We start from the raw sequence: 22,888 nt of genomic DNA on the forward strand, positions 1-22,888 counted from the left end.
GATTGTGTAGTGGTCACATGCTGTGCAGCTAACCACAAGGTCAGGGGTTTGGCACCACCAGCCGCTCCAGGGGAGAAAGATGAGGCTCTCCATGGCCATCAAGAGCGAGTCTTGGAAACAATAGGAACAGCTCTGTCCTATCCTATAGAGTTTCTATGAGCTGGAATGGGCTTGGTGGCAGTCAGTTTGAAGTTCTGAAAAATTCATAGTGAAAGAGTATTTTCTTGTCCTACTTGTGAAGTAACAGGCAAGTGAGAAAAACAGAAAGCCTTCACTTGATGGCAGCTGACCTTGAAAACAATTTTACATTTTCACTATTCCTATTGCTCCTCTGTCTTTGAAGGCGCACTGGAGGTACAGTGGGTGAAGAATTGGGCTGCTGACTGAAAGGTTGGTAGTTCAAAACTTCCAGCTGCTATGTGTGACAAAGGTAAGCCTGCCTGTTCTCATCAAGATTTAGAAAAACTCGACAGGGAAATGCTATACTCTCCTCTAAACCTACCAAACACACTACCATTGAGTTGATTCTGACTCACAAGTGACCCTCTGTAAGGTTCCAGAGCCGTGAATCTGTACAGTGGTAGACGGCCTCATCTTTGCCCCACCAAGAAGCTGGTGGGTTTGAACTGCCAGCCTATGGCTCGTAGTCCAGTGTTTACCTGACACCACCACGAGAGCTGACCTACAGGGTTGCTATGTTACAGTTGACCTACCAGCAGATGTTTTACCTTTTGTGGAAAAACCTCTCTCCTTATGACGATTTTCACCAGGCCCCTAGCAGAGGAGATCGAAAATACCAATATCATCAGGATGGATTGGCTTAGATGAGGAGCATTGTTTCTCCTTTTGGTTCAATACCTTTCCAAACAAACACAAATAGAATCACCTCTCCAGTATGCAGCCTAGTGTGCTGGTCCTTAATACAATGGGAATTTTAAGTTGGTCTTTAATGTCACAGAGGACGAGAGAAGGAAGGAGACTTCATTAGTCATGGAGCTTCCGAACAGGTAGGTGTTGTGATTCATAGATGGCAAAAAGATGGCGCTGAATAGCAAGAATTCAGTTTGCTCTTCAAGAAGTAAATGCGATATTTTGTAGTGTTTGAGACTGAGGTCCACGGATATCAGCTTTCCTTTTTCCTTTTTCCCTTCAGACAAATGCTCATTTTACTCTTGTTTTCCTCTATTTCTCTTTCTTCTCCCTTTACCTCCTCCTTCTCTGTACGAAGCATCATCCCTTCATTCTAAGGGCATGATGCTGTTGGTTGGCGTTGAGTTATTCTGATTCCTAGGAACTCTAGGTAATAACATTTCTCATATCAAAGGTTCAATCTTTATCCCTCTAAGCCTAGCTGCCATACTTCCTGGAATACTTAGAATTAAAATTGAGAACCCTTGTAATTAAGTACCACACATGCCAGCCTGGCCAAGAAGACACAGTGACTGGTCTTCTTCCTCCTTCGCTTTGGACTCTGTCAGCATATTGTCTTCCTTGTCCATTATCAAATGTTTTACAATGTATAAGGCATGCCAATTTCTTAAGAGTTTTATTCTCTAACTTCCAAAACCTTATAAAACTTACCCTGTAAGCTATAGAACTCACGGCCTGCAAGTGGTCTCTGACTCACAGTGACTGGAGGACAGAACTGAACACTCCCTGTCAGTGTCCAGGATTATAGAATGTTTCACTTTGCTTCTGCCGGGCAGCTGGTGGTGTCAAACTGCCGACCTTGAGGTTAGGTGCCCAAGGCATCACCCACTATGACACTAGGGCTTTATACGCCACATGGCCTTTTAAAAATACCCACTCTTTCTGTGCCTGCAGGAGTCATTCATTCCATTCCAGGATGCATTGATTGCCAGGCACTTTAACACTGTGCTTCATATCCACCCTGCTGCTTTACATGCTTGGAAAGTGCCGTGTTTTATTCTCATCATCTCACACTGGGCTTATTGACATCATATTTTCTCTGTATTTAAGATTCCATTTTCTTTAGCTGTCTGGCCATTCTTAACATGTTTCTAATTTCACCTAAACCCTAACGAATATACTCATGCAATTCTTTATATCAGAATACTTATTGTTGAATTAAAATCGATTTCATTAGTTCAGTTTCATTTGCCTGACCCTGCCATTCCATGTTGGGTCGGTCGAGTGTCAAGAAGTGAGTGAGCACTCTCTGGGCACTTCTGTCAAACGGGTTAGGATGCCATGCCAGGTTTCCTAAAACTGGAGAGAGCTGTCTTACCTGATTCTTACTAAGGTGTTTGTGAATGAGGGAAGGGTATTCCATTACATCCATGAGCTACTTTAGCCAATATTCTTTGGGTTGCTGATGTCAGAGATTGTACTAAGACTAAAAGCCGGAAAAAATAAGTTCAAGTAGAACAATACTTTAGTAGCTTACGGAGCAAAGGTGGGCTGAAACCACAAACACTCCTGGATTGTTTTGGGGATCATATATATGAAAATGATCAATGCTTGTTTCTACCCACTGGTATTATTATCTTAGCTCTCTTTTCCCATGAAAATACACCTGATCTCGTACCCTAACTAGCTGTACCTGAGAGAAAGCAGATCTCTTTTTCTAGTTTAATTTTAAATACCTTGAGGTGAAACTCAAAGGAGCAAAGGGCCCAAAGATTAGGGGAAAATATTCAGTAATAATGCATCATCTCCAAAGTCTGTAGAAAACTACAACATCTCAACAAGAAAAATACAAATAAAGAAAACTACAAATAATCCAATCAAAAGATGGGCACAAGACATGAATAGATAATTTACCAAAGTCAATATTCAGGCAGGTGGCTAGCAACCATAAGAAGAAATGTTCAAAATCATTCAGAATACATGTTTGAGATCCTTAGAAATAAGAGGAATACAGATTAAACAAAAATGAAATATCAACTCACACGGATATTTTTGGCAAAAAGCAATGAAACAGAAAATAAATTTTGGAGCGGATGTGGAGAGATAAGAATGCTTTCACATTGCTGGTGGGACTTTAGAATTTAAAACAACTATGGAAATCCATATTTCACTTCCTTAAACAGATGCAACTCTAAGTCCCTTATGACCCATCAGTCTCTCCATGGGGTATAAACCCTAAGGAAATCAAGAATGTAGCATAAAAAGACATATGCAAACAGGTTTATTGTTAGCAATTTGCATAGTAGCAAAATCATAGAAAGAACCCAAAACCCCAACGATGGAGGGATGGATAAACAAGCTGTGGTGCATCTATACTGCAGAATTGTAGGTATCAGTGAAAAACCATGGCAACTCTCATAGACACCTCAGTACATGGACAAATCTAGAGACCACTTTGCTCAGCAAACTTAGCAATCTTACGATGAAAAAAATTAGTATCATCATTGTTACAAGGAAAAACACAGAAGAAAATGGGTTTATACACCATAATATGAGACTTTGATGACTACAAAGAGGCCAACAACTGGGGTGGGGACAGGGTTAGGTAAGTGGTGGGAGAGACAAAAATAATGAAGTGCTTGACAGGATATTGTTGATTCATTTCTTCAGATGGGCTGACTTACGTATATAGAATGCTTGTTCCAATCCCACCCCCCCAAAATTTTTTTTTTGTAAATCCCTCCAGATTCCTTAACTCTCAAACCTAACCAGTGGTTTGAATGACTTCAAAAAATACAGGAGATCAAGTACAATTGAAATGGACTTTAATGATAAGCAAATTCATCTCAAACAAACAAAAATATATACATAAAGCATTTATAGAAGCAAACAACAAAACAAAACAAGGAGAGACTGACTCACTCGTGGACTTATGCCTGAGGTTTTGAGTGGAAAGGCTTTGAGTGGGAAAGACCGGGCTGATTTTCTTCACCAGGATTATATGATGGGAAAGAGCCGTTTCTGAAAGGTGATGTTGTATTTCTGTTACGAAGAGGAGCAACCGGACAGGAAACCCACAAAAGCCATTTGAATGAATGAATGAATGGACGTCCGCAGCTCACGTTCACAAGACACTGCTCTGTCACCTGTTAACATCGGGGTTCCTGGGATCCCATATGACAAGAAGCGTGGAGAACTAAGAAGGATTGACTCACAGAGAGACTATTTATCAATGTTTGGACGCATTTTCAGTTCTCATAACAGGTGGGAGGATCGCTGACATGCCTTAGGGTGCAGGGCGCCTTTGGACATTTTGAAATCCCTACACATCTCTCACAGCAGATTACCCAGTCCAAACTGTCGGTGCTGCTAAGTGGAGAAACCATGCAATGGAGGGATAATTCATAGCCTAGTTTTGTGGTCAGACGGGAGGGTTTCCTTTCGAATCCTGCCTCCTACTAGCTGTTACAAACTTAACTTCTGTGGATATACAAATTTCCCCAACTGTACAATACGTGAATTTCCTCGCTTAGATTCCATCGCTTTCAAAGTTAGTTTTCTCTGTTTGAACAATTGCAATTGTTGATTCTTGTATCGTTCTTTCTCCAAAACACTTTATCGCTGGCTCTACAGGTATGAACTTTAGCCGCATCCTTACAGGAAACCATCAAGTATTCATCTACTTGAGAGCTACCATCTTCAGGGAACCATTCTTCTTAGAATCATGAAACAGAAGCTCACTGATGAGGGTAGCAACTTATTTCACAGAGCAATGAGAAATGGAGACTGTTTTCCTCCACCTTCCAACTTCCACGGACTCCATTAGACCTGAATCATATGAAGAACAATATAAACCATGCTGTGGTGGGAGGGTTCTCAATATTTAATACATTCTGCCACTTCATAGCTGTCCTGTATTTGTCTCTATGAGTGGAATCCTTGCTATAATTTTGCAAGCAAGTACAGTTAACAGGGTATTTTCTTCATAGTACATCGGATCTACCAAATTCTATCCCTTTTGAAGGAATAGTTTATGTCATTGATTCTGAGCACAGTGGGAGACCCAATTGTGAAATTAATTCATGAATCTGTGGAGGGGTAAATAAATAAATGTTAAGATGCTTTCAAGCATTTTGGAGACTGCTAAACCAGCCATTTGGCCATCTTAGAAGAGAGAATAAATAAGCCAATTCCATAAGGGTCCAAAAGCCCATGGCCGCCGAGTCAATTCTGACTCACATCCACCCTGCATAGAGTTTTAGAGGCTCTGAAGAATTACAAAGATCAAATGGCTTCATCCTTTCCCAAGAAGAGGCAAGTGGGTTCAAACCACCAAACTTCTAATTAACAGCTCTAGTTAGTAATCCTCTAGGCCACAGAGTTTCTCAGCACAGTTCAAACGTGCTGTGAGGGGTCTGTTCCTTCTCACAAACAGGTTGCTGTAAGCTCTAATCAGGTGACCGTTGTGGCAAAGCTCCAGGTTTGCATGTCACCTATCCTTGCTCTGATTTCTTAATATGTTTAGATTCAGTTCTTTCGGTCCAAATCTATTGCTGATGTGCCAAGTTAAGTGGGTCACCTATTCAAGGTCATGATGAGATGCCATGTGACTGCTGAGTTCATGCAGTTCGTGGATGGCAGTTTCATTTCGTCACTGCTGTTTTTCAAGGTTTACTTGACCTTTATGATTTCCTCTCTTTTCTTTTGATGGGGTTTATTCATGTCTTTTGAAGTTATCTTGTAATTGATTTCCAGATTTCAGATAGCCTTTTCTCTCTTGAAAATGACTTGACTTCTTCACTTGAAAAGTCTGTAATTGCACAATTTTCTCTATTTACTTTGAAGTTGTTTTCATTGCATGTTGTTATCTCTGGTTCCCAGTTTTCAGTCCTGTGGATTTCTCTTTCTTTGGTTCTTCTATGTTTGTGTTGACTTCCTGCTAGTACTGTCATATATGTTACCCTGTTTCCCTGAAAATAAGACAGTGTCTCATATTAATTTTGCTCCCAAAGATGTGCTAGGTCTTATTTTCAGGGGATGTCTTATTTTTCCATGAAGAAGAATATCGTACATATTTATTGTTCATTATTTTATTAAAAGAGACCTCACACTTTCTGACTGCTCCGGCTGCACTGCAGCCAACAGTGAGCTGTGCGGCGGTGCCCGCCACTATGGTCCAGAGTCCAGAATTATGGTAGCTTTTGGGGGGCTTATTTTCAGGGAGGTCTTATTTTCGGGAGTGCCGTCTATTTCAGTGAGAGGCAAAACGTAAGTAGGTCTTATTTTGGGGGATGTCTTACTTTTGGGGAAACAGGGCAGTCTTAGGATATTGTCTATGGTTGTAAGGTTCTCTGTCCAAAGTATTTCACTTAATGTTTCTTTAACTGTCTGGGTTTAAAAAATAATTTTTAAAAACCCCTTCCGTTCGGTGTATCTGCAAATGTCTTAATTTCACCAGTACGTACAGTAAGAGTTTTAAGGGGTATATGATTCTGGGTTGGCACGGTTTTGTTTGCTTTTCTTCTGAGAGGTTTTATCTATGTCCTCCCCGTGTCATCTCGTCGCTGTTGTCTCTGTTGAGAAAGCAGTGCTTAGTCTTATTGGATCTCCTGTGCAGGGAATTGTTCTCTTTTTCGGAGTTCCTCTCAGGATTCTTTCCTTGTCTTTGGTTTTCAAATGTTTGATTTTGCTTTTCTTTGCTGCTTTTTCTTTTGAAGTGTTGGCTTTTGAGGGATCAATCTGACTTCTTCAATGCAAATCCTCATGTTTCTCAAGGTGTTTGGAAAAAGAAACCAAACTCACTGCCATCAAGTTGATGCTGACTCGTAGCGACCCTATAGGACAGGGCAGAAATGCCCCCTGGGAGTTCCTATGATTGTCACTCGTTATGTGGATAGAGCTCTGTCTTTCACCTGGTGAGCAGCTGGTGGTGTTCAACTGATGACCTTGCAGTTTGTAGCCCAATGCATAATTACTATCCCACCATCTCCTTTTGTGATGTTAGGAAACATAAAATCATCCTCTGAGGGGATGTGCACATGGATCACCTGGAGAGAATATCTGCATCTCTAACAGGCTCCATAAGTGATGCTGATACCGTTTATCCAAGAACCATGCTTTGAACAGCAAAGTCTATTCTTTTTTAAAAACATTTCATTAGGGGCTCATACAACTCTTATCACAATCCACACATATACATACATCAATTGTATAAAGCACATCTGTACATTCTTTGCCCTCATCATTTTCAAAGCATTTGCTCTCTACTTAAGCCCTTTGCATCAGGTCCTCTTTTTTCCCCTTCCTTCCCCACTCCCCCCTCCCTCTTGAGCCCTTGATAATTTATAGATTGTTATTTTTTCATATCTTGCCCTATCCGGAGTCTCCCTTCCCTCCTTCTCTGCCGTCCATCTCCCAGGGAGGAGGTCACATGTGGATCCTTGTAATCAGTTCCCCCTTTCCAACCCACTCACCCTCCACTCTCCCAGTATTGTCCCTCACACTCCTGATCCTGAAGGTATCCTCCACCCTGGATTCCCTGTGCCTCCAGCTCCTATGTGCACCAGTGTCTATTCTTACCTCAAAATATATTTTGTAAATGTTTTCAACTAGTCATGGAAACACAATATGTTGCCATCTGAATCTTCTCTGTAATCATACTTCCTGCAGACCTTGAACACTCTGTATCTGTGTTTTCCAAAGTGAGTTTATTAGAACTGCTAATAAAGATTCTTAAGAAAAGGTTTTAAGGCCAAGCATATCAGGGAAAGGCTGGTTGTGTTAGGCTGAGTTCTCTAAAGAAGCAAAGCAAGCATATATGAAGATATGTACCATATAAATACAATTACATGATATATTTAATATAGTAATACATTTTAGTGTGTATGTGTGTGTGTGTGTGTGTGTGTGTGTGTATCTGAGTGATTCCACTTTGAGTTATGATTTGGAAGATCATCAGTTTGAAACAACAGTTACTCTGTGAGAGAATGATGACGTGTTTTACTTCAGTAAAGAGTTACCGTCTCAGGAACCCACAGGGGCAGTTCTACCCTGTCCTACAAGGCTGCCTTGAGTTGGAATTGACTCAATGGCTATAAGGGAGTGATATCTATCTATCTATCGATTTATCTATCATCTATCTATCTATCTATCATCTATCTATCATCTATCTCTTTAGATGGATAGGTATAGAGATAGATACAGATACGATGGCACGAAAGGCAAGAACATCACAGTCTGGAGGCTGCTACAACAGATGAATCCAAGGTCAGCAGGGCAGGCTTGAGACTGGACAGGTGGTTGAATCCAAAGTTGGCAGCTCTGATGGCTGGCAGCCGAGAGATGCTGGGATTGGCAGGAAATGGACTCAAGTCTAAAGAATCAGCCATCAAGTAGCCAGCTGCAGTGCCCAGACCTAGCAAAACACAAACAAGCTATTCCACATCTTCCTTTTGTAGGAAGTAGGCCATATCCCAAGGAAACTTCCTTTCAGTGGCATCTGGGCTGAGGCTTGAGTAAGGGGGTTGCATTCAACCTTAATATTCTTGCAATTTATTGACTGCTCATTGCATAATGGGGTTAATTATATTGCATTAGGTCTTATCACGGGGAATTACTAGGTTTTCACTGCCAAAATCCTGAGAATCGAGGCCCAGCCAATTTAACACTAAAACCTAATTATCACACTAGGTAAACCAATTAGAAAAACATTTCTCTAAGGATTATTTTCTGTCTTTGATGTTTTAAAAAGATGCCTTATAAATCGTTGCTTCCAAGTTTCCAGTGGTCATAAGAGTGTGTCCCTTATGGACCATTATATTATAATAGTCTGACAAAGATTATACAAATCCAGAAGCCTGTCTTGTGAGTCACACCCCAAGTCCCCTTCCTTTACTCCTACCTGTGTCTGATGTTAGCTTACCAATTTATGTCTTTCTAAGAATTCACATGTAATGTTTTGAGATCTACGTATGTGTTTATGAACATGGGTCAGCTCGCCTGTCTTTTCAAACACTGTCAAGCTTATTGGTTGGCTGTCCGCAGGATAATTAAATTTGACAATTGAATTTGCAGTATGTAATAGAGAAGATTAACCTATGACGACAGATAAGGACTTCATGACACATCACAAAAGATTTACTCTGTTTCACACAGAAACATTAAAGCAGCTGATGATGTATCTTCATCATCATGCTTGTCAGACTTTGGACTGTGGGGTCAGCATTTGGTCCTTCTAAGTGGTTGTAGTTAGCCGCAATCTCTGCCGATCTCTCTAGGATCATCCATCATGTTAGGCAGCCTGGAGAAGAGCTGCGGGCTCCATAGGTGAGAACAATCATCGTGTCTTGTACACAACTCAACTCAAACCTCATGTGTGATCTAAGGAAATAAATCACCCTCCAGAGAGAATGGCAAATTCTGTTAATTTCGATTAGGTAAATCCTACCTCTCCATAACACAGGCTTGTCTTCAGACGATAGAGCTGAATGGGATGTAACAGAAGGCAAGAGAACAGTGCTGTCACCATGGGTGATGTCATTCAATGAAGTAACTGTTGTTACCACTCCGCACCATGGACTTCCTTCAATACCAGACTAGACGGAATCCTTAGGGAGATGTAATGTCAGTGTTGATCATACTATGATATACCAAAAAGACAGTTGTAAATTGCTTATGTGTAATACTTCTTAGATTATATGAATACTAAAACTCAAATGTTTTGGAAACTATTTTTACATTGAGTTACAGCACTATTAACAACTGAGCAGAAGTCTTCCTGTTGTGTAAGTATACTTGATTTCAAAGAAAGGTATTGATACTGGCTCAAAAATGCCAATCACAGCAATATTACAACTAAAACACCAGAAATTGGGGGGGAGGGAATTCCTAAAACAGCACCAGAAGCAACAAACAATAAATAAATTTGAAAAGCAAGCAAACAACAGGTTGTGCTTGCAGCATATGCAGATGAAACCACATAATCACAGTTCCATTGTCATTGGGGAATAATGGCGGCTCCTGTTAGGTCTCCGGTGGGACGCCTCGGTTCTTGCTTCGCAATGCAGAAAGAGTTCATGTGGCAGAAACACTTTTGTAAATCCAAGTGACTTTTATGAGAGAAAGGAACGTTTCAGGTGAAGTACACGCCACTGCTGGAAAATGTACAAGGCCACACCGGGACCTCAGTTCCCGACTGAAAAGGGCCACTTCAGGGGAACACAGAAAACCACATGAAAACAATACCGGAACAGGAGCAGGAAAACCACACATGTAGAACCAAGCACAGGAACTCCCCAGAGGCCAAGAGAGAGTGGCTTGAGCCCTGCCTTGATTGTCCTCCTGCATTACCTGCTGGAGGGGGCGTGGTTGAGGGGATTGGCCGACCTTATTGGCTGAGTTCAGGTGCTCCCGTGTGGTGTCACATCTTCAGTACCTAGGTGTTTTCCCATAGGTGTCTGATGGGTTCCTGACTCCTTTCCAAACCCTTTCATGTGTTCCTGCCCACTGATTTTCGCTAGTCTGGCATTAGGGGGAGACAATGCCTTTTATCAACTTCTAGTTATTTTTCACTCTGACAAGAGGACATTAGAAGTGACTAGAAGTAAATTACCATAGAATGTTAGCCTTTTATGGATATTGATACAGTGAAACTGGACTTGTAAAATGTTTTTGTTGTATTAACTAACTACGGGAATATTAAACCATAATAATCATCTGATAAAACCCTGCACACGCCTGCTATAGACAGCCATTTTACTGTCACTCAGTGCAATTTATACCCCCTAATCACCTAGTAACAGCACTGAAAGAGAAGAAATGAGAAAAATAGTGGATGTGGCAACTGGAAGTGGCATCTGAATATAAAACACACAAACAAGACATCAGCTCAAACCCTGTGCCTGTGTTTACTTTATGATCAAGAAGGTCCTGAGTTAGGCTATGTGGAAAGCAAGATAAAGACTCTGTATCTTTTATTTTGTTTTCAGTTGCACAAAGAAAACTTAAATATGTGGGCAGGGCTTTATTTGCCTTTTTACACTACTTGAAATATTATTCACTCTATATTTTGCCAATATTCTGAAGGGTTCTCCTGTATCTTTAGACACAATAAAAAATACCAATGAACAGAGCATGAACAGAGCAATAATGATCCCATGTGCCTTCGTAAGTTATCACTTAATGACCCAGTGCTTAGGGTAAATTGGTTCTGGAAATGGAGAAGTGGGTGAAACCCAGATAAGAACAATGTGCATGTGTTGAGGTGAGAAAAAGAAAGAAAGTAGGAGAAGGAGGAAGAGTGGCTCATTAACAAACAGGGAAGAAAAGTAGAAAGTGACTTACCAGTAATCTGAAAAACATAACTTAAATTTTAACTTACTCCTGCCCAAAAGTTACAAAGCAAAAAAATAAGGCTTTTGCCGGCATTCAGATAGTGACTTATGAACCCAAAGCCCCCAAAGTAAAAAAAAGCAGCTCTATAGGACAAGTCAATCTATAGAGCAAATGTGCACAGCCTGCTAGAGAAAGCCCCATTTCCTGGGACCAATATGAATGGAACACTGGCATTGGAGTTCGTAAAGATGTGCCTGACCTTCGCACCATTTATCACAATTTCTCTGAAAACATCTGCTGATTTTTTGGATTCTTTTCTGAAGAGCCTGTGGGTGGATTTAAACCTCAACCTTTTCGTGACTAGCCAAGCTGTGGTATCACCCAGTGATTTGTGTTACACAGTGAAACCTGGGAGAAATGGAACTTATTGGATTCTATGGTTTTTCCAGTTTTTTCCAGTTTTCTGCATTAGCTACAATTTTACCACTGTTCTATTGCTTATTTTAGTGGAAGATATTTGACTTTCATTCTCTGACAGGTTTCCACCTTAGGGAGTTCACACTTTCATAGATTTTGCTGTACAACCACAAAAATTCAAAGCTGCTGCCATCTAATCGATTTACATTCATGTAGACTTTATAACCAAAGTCATTGGCATTGAGTCAACTCCGATAGGTAGATTTCATTCTACAGGTAAATATTTAATTAATCTATTGAACACACATAGTTAATAGTGGTTCATATTTTTATTATTCACTTGTTCCACATATAGACTTATATAGGAAATAATATCAATATTAATCATTTATTTGCCAAATATTAATATTTTCCCACATTTACTTTAGAACCCATTTAAAAATTATGGCTCTAGATAAAATTCAAAATCACCTCTTTGCCCTCTCTTTTCAGAAAATTAAAGATTTCCCCTGTCAGGGCTCTGTGTATTTAATTTACTTGTAGACAACTATAATATATATATATTATTATTATTTTGCATGTTTGAATGTTTAAAATAAATGATATTTTACAGTAAGTATCATTTTATAATTCACTCTCTTCCCTCAGTTATTATTTTTGAGAGTTATTCATGTTGAGATTTTTGCATCCAATTCATTTATAATGGAGACATAGTATCCCACTGAATTAAAAACAAAGGTTATTTATCTTAAAGATGGACAACAGAGTTATTTACATGTTTTTGCTATCACAGACTTTGCTACAATGAATATCTTCCTAAATATCTTCTTGAATATATGTCTAAACGATTTCTTAGATTGATTCATAACAATAAAGTTGCTGGTAATAGGATGCATACCACTTTATTTTTATAAATAGCTAATTATCTCAGAATCATCTATTGAATATTTCTCCATTAATTTTAATAGCACTTTTATATATACTGATTTCCCATACATCTTGATTTAATTTTTTTCTTTTTGCAATAAGATAATAAATCTATTTGTCTATGCCTATGCAAATATCAAATAGTTTAAAATTATTTAAAGTGCTGGTCCTTCTTAATACAGTTATCAGTGGCCATAGTGGCTCATGGAAGTAAGCTTGTGCATAACTGAACTACACATTCCTCAGTCCTGTGCCATTTCCATGAAGGGTTGCATTCTGGGTTATTGTGATTTATATTGTTTTCAGTGGTTAATTTATGAAAATAGATTTCTGTCTTTCTTCCTAGTCCATTTTAATCTAGAAACTCCACTGGCAGCTATTAAGAACAACAAGAACACACATTTATTCACTGGGGGACAAACCAAAGAATAGAGGCTGTGCATCGACGTACTGGATTGGAACTGTGTCTGCAAACAGAATATGAGAATTTCTCCTTGTGAGCTACTAATAGTTGTCCTTGGTGATTTTAACCAAACCAAACTCCCTGCCATCATGTCAGTTTGGCACATGGAGCCCCAATAGGACAGAGAAAAACTGTCCCTGTGGGTTTCCAAGTCTGTAAGTCTTCGAGAGAGCAGAAAGCTTCATTTTTCTCCCATGGCATGCTGATGGGTTTGAGCAGCAAGACTTGTGGTTAGCAGACCAATGCATGGACCTCTTCTCTATAAAAGTTCATTTAATGGTTGTTAACCAGGGAAAACATTGCCCCCTGGAGTAGAATTAACAAATTTTGGAGACATTTTTGGTTGTCTCTAATGAAGTGGTAGATCCTAAAGTTATTGCAAAAATTCTAAAATATACAAGGCAGCCCCACAAAAAACAATTACCTGGCCCCAAATACCACTAGTGCCCAAATTGGGAAACCCTTGTTGAACCTGAGAGGAACTGGGAGATCTGGCAGGACACACACCTGCAATCTGTGATTAACAGAGTGCGTTGCTCCATTTCAGCAACATTTACGTTTTCTCTCACGTCCCACCTCCTCATTATTTTGTATACTTTTGATCACGTATGATTTCATATAAATTTTAGGATTAAGATTGTTAAAATTCAAGGAAAAAAATAAAACATTTCACATTTTACTGGATTTACATTCAATTTTTGGATTAATATGAAGAAAATTGACATATTACTCTACTGGTGTTTTCTATTTATGATGGTATAACTCAACACTTAAATCTTTACTGGGTACTTTAATTAAATTTAAGTTTTTTGCTCCGAAAGATCAATATATATTTTCTTAGATATATTTTGACTGTCTAATAGTTATATATATAAAATGACTGGTGCTATTTCATATGTAGTAATTGTGCATACATTTTAAACATGTATATATTTCACTGTTGCTACTCTATTTGAATGTGATTACTTCTTATATATTGATAGTAAATGCTGCTGTTAATTATCTTTAAGTGGCTTCAGACTGCACAGAATTGAACTCCTTCATAGATAGGGTTTTCAAGGCCAGGACTGTATAGGTGGCAGGTGTGCGAGTAGTACAGTATTTACTTGTAAACATTCTACATTGTTGTTGTTAAGTGCCACTGAGTTAGTTCTGACTCATACACACCTTATGTTCAACAGAATGAAACACTGCACAGTCCTGTGCTATCCTGCCAATTGTTCTTATGTTTGAATGTATTATGTCAATCCATCTTGTGGAGGAATGTGTTGGTCTGGGTACTTTAGAGAAACAAATCCACAGAAACTCATATGTATAAGAGAGAGGTTTATATAAAGGGCAAGTGCACATCAAGGAAACATCCCAACCCAGTACTGCCAAAGCCCACAAGCCCAACATTAACCTATATGTCCAACACCAATCCACAAATTCCTCCTCCATCTCACAAAACACACGCAATGATGCCCAATGCAGGAGGAGAGCCGAATCAGTGAATGTGTAAGCATCTCAGGGCTGTCAGGTGTCTCCACACGGCTGCTCCAGCACCCAGGGCTGCATCGGGGTAGGTCCATGTGTCTTCTCATCGGGGATATCTTGCAGGAAGTAAGCCTTGCCAGCTGAAACAGGGAACTGGCTAAGGCAGCTGCTCCCTGCTCTGACCATCACAAAAAAGAGACCCAAGAACTAGAAAGGCGAGGTTCACGAAGCCCTTTATCTCTCTGCCCTTCAATTAACCACACATGTGTTTATCAGCCAGGTTGGCCCAATAAACTAACTACTTCAAGGGTCTTCCTAGTTTTCACAGCACCTCTGCTTTACCAAGCATGATGCCCCTTTCCAGGAGTGGGTCCCTCATGACATGTCCAAAGTACAGGAAACCAAATTCCGCCATCATAGCTTCTAAGGACCATTCTGGCTGGACTTCTACCAAGATGGATCGGTCTGTTCTTTTGGCAACTCCTGACATTTTCGGGATTCTTTGACAGTACTATAATTTAAATGCATCAATTCTTCTTTGGTATTCTTTTTTTCCACTTGGCATTCCAGCTTTCACATGCATCTGAGACAATACAAATATCTTGGCTTGGGGTCAGGCGCACCTTAGTCTTTAATGTGACATCCTTGCTTTTCAACACTTTAAAGAGGTTTTCTGCATCCAACTTTACCAAAGAAATACGTCATTTGATCCCTTGGCTGCTGCTTCCACGAACATTGGTTGTGGATACAAGCAAGACAAAATCCTTGGCAACTTAAATCTTTTCTTGGTTTTTCTTTTTTCTTTTTTTTTTTTGTTAAATTTTAACAATTTATTAGGGGCTCATACAATTCTTATCACAGTTCATACATATACATACATCAATTGTATGAAGCACATCTGTACAGTCTTTTCCCTAATCATTTTTTTCTCCTCTTTTCTTTTTTTACATTTTATTAGGGACTCATACAACTCTTATCACCATCCATACATATACATACATCAATTGTATAAAGCACATCCATACATTCCCTGCCCCAATCATTCTCAAGGCATTTGCTCTCCACTTATTCTTGGTTTTTCATGGTGCTACTTAATGGTCCAGTTGTGTGAGAATTCGGTCATTCTTTACATTGAGTTGTAATCCTTACTGAAGGTTGCAAATCTTGACCTTCAGCAGCAAGTGCTTTAAGTCATCCTCACTTTAGAGATTACACAATATACACTAAATATTGCATGTTTTATATACATCTAGTAAACTTTGGTACTTGCCTTCATTAGATTTATCATTTTGGAAGATAGGTTTCCCGAATTATTTTCTTCGTAGGTCATCATCTATTAGATGGTAATAATGAGGAATTTTAAAACTTTCCTCCAAAATTATGATACGTGCTTAATTCTCTTGTTGTATGTCATTAGTTCTATGTATTCTATACAATGTTAGAAAGAATAAGTAATATAAAATTGGAAATATCTTAACATTGAGTATAAAATTTGCTGTAAAATTTTCCTAGGTATATTTATTAAGTTTAATTTGTGGCTTTCATCTTTTTAATTTCATAAAGTATTAATACTAGTTAAAATAGTTTATAATCTATTCATATATTGAATTAGGGCAGTGGTTCTCAACCTTCCTAAAGCCACGACTTTTTAATACAGTTCCTCATGCTGTGGTGACCTCCAACCATAAAATTATTTCCATTGCTCTTCAGAGCTATAACTTTGCTACGATTATGAATCATCATGTAAATGTCTGATATGCAGGATATATTTTCATTGTTACAAATTGAACATAATTAAAACAGAGTGATCAATCACGAAAACAATATGTAATTATATATTATGAAATATGTATTTCTAATTAAAAATAAATGGAATTTTGTCTTGAAGCATGGTTTAGCATGGGTAACAGTCTTGAAACAACAACAGTAAACAATATTGCTACATTTTGGGACAATATACATAAAAAGCCAACAACAGTGCGAAGGTTGAGATAGCTTCTTTCTCATCAGATCAGAAATTTGGGGGCAGTCTTTGCAAGGGCACAGCGAAGATCATCTTCCACAACAAAACTACTTCTGTATTTAGACTTGATAACCAACAAGCTGGAAAACCCTGTTTCATAGAGATATGTTGTTGAAAATGGAAGAAGGCACAATACATTCTCTGACAGAAAAGGATATGACCGCAAGCATTTGATCCAGAATTTTGTAACTGGCATTGTAGAGAAATCAGTTCTGACTACATCGCTGCTAACAAGTTCAATGAATTCCTCTTGTGCTGTCTCAGGAACATCTACAACTTTGACTGTGAATGGGCTTCTGGCAAGTGCAAATGGGGTGTCAGGTAGTTTTGGAAAGTACAATGAAATTTTGTCTGCAAGCATGTGCAAGTGTTCTTTCACAGAAATTATCATCATAATCCTTTTGTCTGGTCCAATGTCATGTTCCTTACAGAAAGCAGATAAAGTAGGCAATGTGTGAATTTTATTTTCATCCAATTATTTTTCCCCAAAGCTGAAGTTTCATTTAGAATGATCAGATATTTTCAGACAAATCGAGGCATGTTGCATTTTGGTCCTTGCAATGAATTAACTCATTGAAGATGGCAAAGCTGTCAACCAAGTAAGCTGTTTTCTGCAGATCACTTTCATTGCTGAAAAGTGCTTCAAACTGAAAGTGCTGTCTTGCTTTCTGATTAAAAAACGTTTTGAGTTCAATCATGAAGCTCAAAAACACATTTTAAAACTTTTCCTCTTGACAACCATCTCATTTCAGTGTGAAATAGCAGAGCACTTTTTTGTGCAACCAACTCATAGCACAATTGTGAAAACAGTCAAGAGTTTAAATGCTCGCCTTTATAAAATTGAAATAACTTATTACGCTTTTCATTACTTCTTGTAGCTCTTGTGGCAGCATCTTTGTTGTTAATATTTGTCAATGACTTTTGGTGACTCATTCAGTAGCAAATGTAGAAATCCAGATTGACATCCTAGCATAGCTGGAGCACCCTCTGTGCAAACACCACAAACCTTTTCCCAAGAGATCTTATGCTCTTTCAGAAACGAACCAACTGTGTCAAACACAGCACGTTTGGTGGTTGTCATTTGAAGAGGTTTGCAAAAAAGAAACTAATCTTTAAAGTCGCCATCATTAATATACAACATGGAAACCAGTGTCTGTGAACAGTTTACAACGTCTGTAGATTCATCAAGCTGGATACTAAATATTAAAAGCAAAGCAGATTGAATTTCCTGGATGACCTGATCAAGAATATCAGCAGACATGTCTCCTATTCTGCTGCAGTTTCATTAGATAAGGAAATTGTACTCGATTTCATAACAAATTCATCTCTGATCATGACTTGAACAATGTCTTTGGCTGCTGTCAACAGTAAATCCTCAGCAATGGTGTGAGGTTTCATAGCTCTGGCGATTCTGAGTGCTACCAAATATGAAGTTTAAATGGCTGCTATGTTTTGTTTGTGGCACTTGCCACCAGTATCAAGTCTGACTTTCATGAGTCCATCAGCTTTGCTTCTAAAATAGTTGGTATTCTTGTTGGCAAAGCTCGGATGCTTGCTATCAAAATGGTGTTTTAGTTTGTTCGGCTTCATAGATTCGAGTGATATAACTTCACAACAAACAGTGCACTGTGGTTTCTCAATTCCTGTTGTAATTATGGAGGTTAAACCATACTGTAAAAAATCCTCACTGTATCTTATTTTCTTAACATTCTTCGCTACACGATCTATTGATATGGGATGGTTTACTAATGAAAATAATATATAATAGCTTCAATAATACAAAAAATGATACATGGCATAGTTTAGTCAATGCAGTTCATTAAAGTTTCCTATGATTTACCATTCTGTGTGGTTTTTGCTGAATATAAAAAGACCGATCAGCATCCAGATTAAGTTCCCATGGTACAGATTTTTTTTCAGTAGTTGATGATTTCACTGTACGTGATTTTACATTTACCCAGTAATTATAATTCATGAAGTGTCGTTTAACCTCCAATACTGCTGCTTTCAACACAGTAGCTGCTTTTAGCAAAGTAACTGCTTTCAACACAGCAGCTGCTCGCTACACAGTAGCTGCTCTCTTCATGAGTGTGACTGGTCGGACTAAGTACATTTTGATGCCGATCCTGTCATATACACCTGTATTTGTACGGGGTGTATGTGATGGGGTTGGTACAATGATGTCATCATGCCAGGTACTCCTTTGTGGGGGTATCTGCATGTGGTCAGACCTGCCTCTAGATGGATCAAGGAGCAGTGTCTCGGTTCCTAACACCATTGGAAATACGTGTTTTCCGATGGTCATAGGTGACCCTTGTGAAAGGGTCATTGAGGCCTCCAAAGGGGTCATGACCCACAGGTTAAGAACCACTGAATTAGGGTAATAAGCTTGATTTTAGATCACATGTGCACAGAATTTATTTAATCAAATTTTTCCATTTGCAATTAATCGGATGCCCTGATCCTCAAATCACTGAAAGCACCTTTCATGTTTCCTTTTACTTTTTATGCTTCGTAGCCTTTTCATCCCCTTCCCCAGACACTCATTTTATCAATATATTTTCTATATACATTTATATATGTGTACATAGTGTTATGATTAGCTTACAAAAATCCTGCTATTTCAATTAGTTCATTACTTCTTTAACTAATAATATTTTAAAGTATAACTATAAAAAAAACCTAAATCCAATACGGTTAATCAATTCCTTCTTATCCAAAACCTGTTGGACAGAGTAGAACTTCTCTATAGGGTTTCTGAGGCTGTAAATATTTACAAAATCAGACTGCCTCATCTTACACTCACAGTGAAGCTAGTGAATTCAAACTGCCTAAAATTTGGTCAGCATCCAGATGCTTAACCCACTGCAGAACCAGGGTTTGGAAGCAGATTAGTATACTGTTATATATCTAACCACATAGGTATATAAATGATGCTACTTCCTTTTGGTTTGTAAATATTAATTCATTTTTGGCATACAAAATTTTTCCATTATCAATTTCCTTATTGATGGGCCATTGATTGCCTCTAACTTCTTGCTGTTGCTTATAATATCCTTTTTACTAGTTTCATTATTTCATGGTTGCCCTAGAGTTTCCAATACACATTCCAAAGATAGCAGTCAAAGTAACTAATAGCAGAGTATTTCCCAATGCCTTCCTCATATACCTTATATTATTGACATCATGCATTCCATGTATCTATGAGCTATATCTGTCCAATATATCTTTGCTATTATTTAAAACAAATTGGTTGTTACTTTGGCTAAAAATAAGGAATATAAAATAGTTTATTTTACCTTCCTTCAATGGCCTGATACACACGTGAAAGTTGGACACTGAATTAGGAAGAACAAAGAAGAATTGATGCATTTGAATTATGGGGCTGGTGCAGAAGCAACACATCTGTCTTAGACAAAGTACAGGCAGAATGTTTGTTAGAGGCCAGGGTGGTGGCGCTTCATCTCATGTGCTTTAGACATGCTGTCAGGAGAAAGCAGTCATGGAGAAGGACATTACACTTGGTTAGCAGTGGAAAAGAAGAAGGCCCTCAACAATATGGATTGACACAGTGGCTGCACCGATAGGCTCAAGCATAGGGACAGTTTAGAGAGTCGTACAGGCCTGGCAGTATTTGTTCTATGGTGCATGGGGTCACCGTGGGTCAGAACCTCCTTTCTGGCATCCAGCAACAGTAGCAACATTCTTTCTCAGTCTCTCTTCTCTTCTTTAGATATATCTTAGTTTCTGACCTATGTACATGACTTTTCTCTCTCTAGTGGCTACTAGGATGTTTCTTGCAGTAACAGATTTCTCCAAATTGTCTTTATCTAAATCACTTTTTATTTCTCCTTCATAGTGGAAGGATAATTTTGCTGGATACATAAATCTAAGACCCTGCTTTTTGTTTTTTCAATTAAATTTTCCACACTTTAAATATTTCACATTTCTCTTTTCTTTCTTGCAAACTTTCTGAAGAGGAGTCTGATATTTTTCTTACTCTTCTTTCTGTAGAGGACAGTTTTTCCATCCAAACTCCAGCGTTTAATAAGACTGTCTCTTTCTGTTGGATGACCTGAGGTTTAAATAGGCTATGAATGCATGTCAATATTTTGCTGTATGTCCTGCTTGGTGTTCTCTGAGATTCATTTTTTAAAATCATTTTATTGGGGGCTCATACAGCTCTTTTCACAATATATCCATCCATCCATCCATTGTGTAGAGCACATTTGTACATTTGTTGGCATTATCATTTTCAAAACGTTTTCTTTCTACTTTAGCCCTTGGTATCAGTTTCTCAATTTTCTCCTCTTTCTCCGACCCTTCCTCCCTCCCAAAACCTTGATAATTTATAAATTTGTATTATTTTTTCATGTCTTACACTGACCGGTGTCTCCCTTCACCCACTGTTGTGTTGTCCATTCCCCTGGAAGTGAGTTACAGATAGATCATTGTGATCAGTTCCCCCTTTCTCTGCCTACATTCCCTTTACCCTCCTGGTATGGCCACTCTCAATATTGGCCCTTAGGGGTTTATCTCTCCTGGATTCCCTGTGTTTCCAGTTCTTATATGTACCTGTGTACATGATATTGTCCAGACAGATTTGTAAGGTACAGTTGGGGTCATGACAGTGGGAAGTAGGAAGCATTAAATAACTAGAGAAAAGTTCTATGTTTCATCGGTGCTATACTGCACTGTGACTGGCTCGTCTCTTCCTTGTGATCTGTCTGTAAGGGGATGTCCAATTGTCTACAAATGGGCTTTGGGTTCCCACTCTGCACTCGCCATTATTCACAATGATATGATATTTTGTTCTTTGATGCCTGATGCCTGAACCTATTGACATCTCATGATCGCACAGACTGGTATGCTTCTTCCACGCGGGCTTTGTTGTTTTTCAGCTACATAACCGCTTGTTTATCTTCAAGCCTTTAAGACTTCAGATGCTGTATCTTTTGGTAGCTGGCCACTATGACCTGTCTTCACCATATATGCTTATGCACCCACTTTGTCTTCAGTGATCATGTCCAGAAGGTGAGCATCATGCAATGCCAGTTTAATAGAACAAAGTATTATTGCACTGAGGAAATACTTGAGTGGAGGACCAATGTCCATCTGCTACCATAATACTAAATCTATACATATATGCACATAGATCTATTTCCCCATTGTCATATATATTTACATATGTGCATGCCTGTCTTTAGACCTCTTTAAGTGCCCTTTGCCTCCTAGGTCTTTCCTCTATTTCCCTTTAATTTCCTCTTGTCCCACTATCATGTTCAACCTTTATTTGGGTTTCAGTAATTCCTCTCGGTTACATTGCCCTTGATCAAGCCCTACCAGGCCACCTACACTCTCCTTGCCATTGGTTTTAGATCACTTGTTGTTCCCTTATCCCTGGGTTTGCTAACACCCACTTCTTTTACCAGTCTCCCCTTTCCTATGTCTCCCCCGTTGTTTTCTCCTCAGGATTGTTTATCCTGTCTCTCTTATCTAGATAGACATGCAGAGATAATAGTATGCACAAACACAAAACAAAACAAAGCAACAACAAAAAACAAAACAACATCAACAACAAAGCAATGACAAAAAAAAAAAAGAAAATCTATAAATAGTTCAAGGTCAGTTTGTTGACCTTTTAAGGGTGTTTTCTGGTGGAGTCTGATAGGGTGCCACGTCCTGGTCCCACAGTCTACTTTTGGTATTCTCCCAGGGTCTGAGCTTCTTGTACTTGTGGTTTGGCATCTGACAACAATTTTGAAAATTTTTCAGCCATTATTGCTTGAAATCTTTTCTTTCTGTTCCTTATCTTTCTTCTGATATGCTCATTGTATATGCATCAGACCTTTTGTAATTGACTCACAGTTCTCAGACATTTTGGTTTTTTTCCAGTCTCCTTTATTCTGTTTTTCAGTTTGGGGGGTGGAGACTGACATATCTTTGAGCCCATGGACTCCTTTATTAGTTGCATCCAGTCCTAGTGATGAGCCCCTCAAAGGTATTCTAAATTTCTGTTCAGTGTCTTGGATTTAAAGCATTTTCTCTTTATTTTGTTATAGCATTCTCTTTCTCTGCTTAAATTTCCCCTCTCTTCTTGAATGGTGTCCATCTTTCCCCCCACTTGGAGTTCTTCGTATATTAAACACGAATCCAAAATCCAAACCCAGTTTCCATCAATTTGATTCAGACTCATAGCAAATAGCTACCCCCTGGGTCATAATGGAATTGCATAACTGGGTTTGCAAAGACTGTAATTTTTATGGAATTGGACTGCCACAGCTTTCTCCAGGAGAATGGCTGGCAGGTTAAGACTGCAGACCTTTACGTTAACATGCAAGTTCGTTACCCCAGGGTCACCTGAGATCTGTATATTATTC

Source organism: Tenrec ecaudatus, chromosome 9 (genome assembly GCF_050624435.1).
Source record: "Tenrec ecaudatus isolate mTenEca1 chromosome 9, mTenEca1.hap1, whole genome shotgun sequence".
In the NCBI taxonomy this organism is placed as follows: Eukaryota; Metazoa; Chordata; class Mammalia; order Afrosoricida; family Tenrecidae; genus Tenrec; species Tenrec ecaudatus.